Below are 2285 nucleotides of genomic sequence, written 5' to 3' on the forward strand. Positions count from 1 at the left end.
TAATTAATGAGAATTATGTTTCCGTTTAAACATTTGTGAACTTATTACATTATAAATAAAAATTTATGTTCCCGGACTCTTGAACACCGTTATTCATAATTTTGAATCATAAGATTTGCATCAAGCGAACCAATTTTCACACAAACTGAAACAAGAGAGCATTTACAAAATTTATACTTTCTAGAATAAGATTACCTACTACACATCGAATTCGAAGCTGCTGAATGACCCAACTATTTTGGTCTCAACATTGCCCAAGTTGATGTGACTAGTCCAATAAGCATGCCAACAATGCAATTTTGAAATGTTCAATTTGAAATTGAGCTCGATAATAGGGGAGAGCATTTAATGTCCACAACCACTCTCTTGCATTGGAAACGTAACCCCAAAACCTCATTTGATTTCTTCCATTGCTTTGTACGAAACTTTTCCTCCCGTTTTCTTCACCGATAATGTTAATGGAGATGATCATATTGGTTTGCTTTGTATGAAGGTGGTGCTGCAGCTAAAAATCACTGTAAGAAAAAGAAATATTTCAAGGTAATGTGTTATGTTCAGTGATTACATCAATATTTTGGTCGTGATGCACCTTTGATAACATTGATGGGGATTAATGACTGGTTTTTCTTGCACGCAAGTGCGGTTTGAGCTCAAAAAAGGTGTAAAGAAGAAAAAAATTTGAAGGTAATATGTTCTACTTAGTCATTAAGTTAAAATTTTATTGGCTTGTTTCCTTATTTTAACCACCGAATCCCACACAACCCCTGTTTTAGTCCATTGCTTTGTTTTATTCAGAAGCAGGTGTATTTTTTTGTTTGGTTTGATGACAGATTTATGTGCCTGGCATGGTTTATTTGGGTAGGGTTAATACATTTGTTTTGTGTTCATTGCATTGCTTTGCTATTTCGACAGGGGATTTTTAGGGAACCCAAACCCATTTGATTTTGTCCAAAAAGTGTTGCATTGTTTTGTTAATGTTTATAGTCATATCAGTTTGTCCAACAAATTATGGTTAATCGCATTGTCTCCTTTATTGTCATTTGCATTGGTTTTTTAAGAGGTTAGTTCTCTGATCCCATTGATATTAGTGTCATGCTTTGATTCCATAGGCAGAAAGTGCATTGCATTGTTCAGTGATTTGTTAGCTTGTGCTTGTGCAATGATTTTTGTTGTCTTTTGTGCCATGCATTGTTTATTTGGATAGAGTTATTTTCAGAAATCCACACTGATGTGAGCCTATGCACCAATGTTTATGGAGATTTGATGACTCAATTCACACATAATTTTTGATTGCATTGTTCCATGTATTGTCATTTGCATTGTAAATTCGAGGAGGTTAATTTACTGATTCCACAGACATTTGTGCTTGGCTAGCCCCCATTTTGGTCCATTGCATTGCTTGTTTAGTACATTGAATTGTTTTCAATGTTATGCATTGCATTGAACCTTTGTCTAGAGATTTGTGAGCTTGTGCAGTGACTTTTGTTGTCTTTTGTGCCGTGCATTATTTGTTTGAGTAGGGTTATTTTAAGGAATCCACATTGATCTGAGCATGTCCAATTTTTAGTGCAACTTATAAATTTTTTTAAACATATCCATGCTTTTTTTTTTGAAACAGTGTGGATTGTGGTATCATTGTCATGCTCATCATGGAGTGCATATTCACCAACAAACCAATCCCGAAGACTTTTAAAGAGGAAGATATTCGTTGGTTTAGAGCGCATGTTGTTCATTTGCTTCTCAATGACAAATGCCATGTATGAGGGTGATAGTGCCAAGAAGTTGGCTTAGGAAGCAAACAAAGTGTAAATGTTGTTTTTGATACTATGGTTTAAGTATTAATGCAATGATATTTTGCTAGGTTACATTTATTTTCTATTTATTGTATGATTTCTCTGAAAGGCTCATACCCAACTCAGGTCAATTATGATCTATTAAATTGCTTTGTTTATTTGCTTGACAGTCTGACATAATTTTCAACTTAAAAAATAGTGCAATGGACCAATGCACTGGACAAACTCAGCTGGATATGACTTCCCTCAAAAATCCCTACTCAAATAAACAACAATGGGACCTATTCTCAAATGAGTGTGCAATCAGACCCTAAATCATTAACTAGTAAACAATGCAATGCACAAACTTATTCCATCACATCTAGGTGTTACTTTTCACAAAAATTCCTAATCAATGAAGCAATGCAATGGATCAAATTGTTCTCTGAAAGGCTCATACCCAACTCAGGTCATTTATGATCTAATCAATTGCGTTGTTTATTTGCTTGACAA

General features: G+C 34.5%; 1 long non-coding RNA gene across 1 annotated transcript; it reads left to right on the top strand.

Moving 5' to 3' along the window:
• The first annotated feature begins 503 nt into the window (after positions 1-503).
• Positions 504-1863, top strand: LOC119987423. The gene is made up of 2 exons (XR_005465445.1): positions 504-540; positions 1619-1863. It is a non-coding gene; the product is annotated as an uncharacterized LOC119987423 (long non-coding RNA).
• Positions 1864-2285: the final 422 nt, after the last annotated feature.

Source organism: Tripterygium wilfordii, chromosome 20, assembly GCF_013401445.1.
Source record: "Tripterygium wilfordii isolate XIE 37 chromosome 20, ASM1340144v1, whole genome shotgun sequence".
Classification (NCBI taxonomy): domain Eukaryota; kingdom Viridiplantae; phylum Streptophyta; class Magnoliopsida; order Celastrales; family Celastraceae; genus Tripterygium; species Tripterygium wilfordii.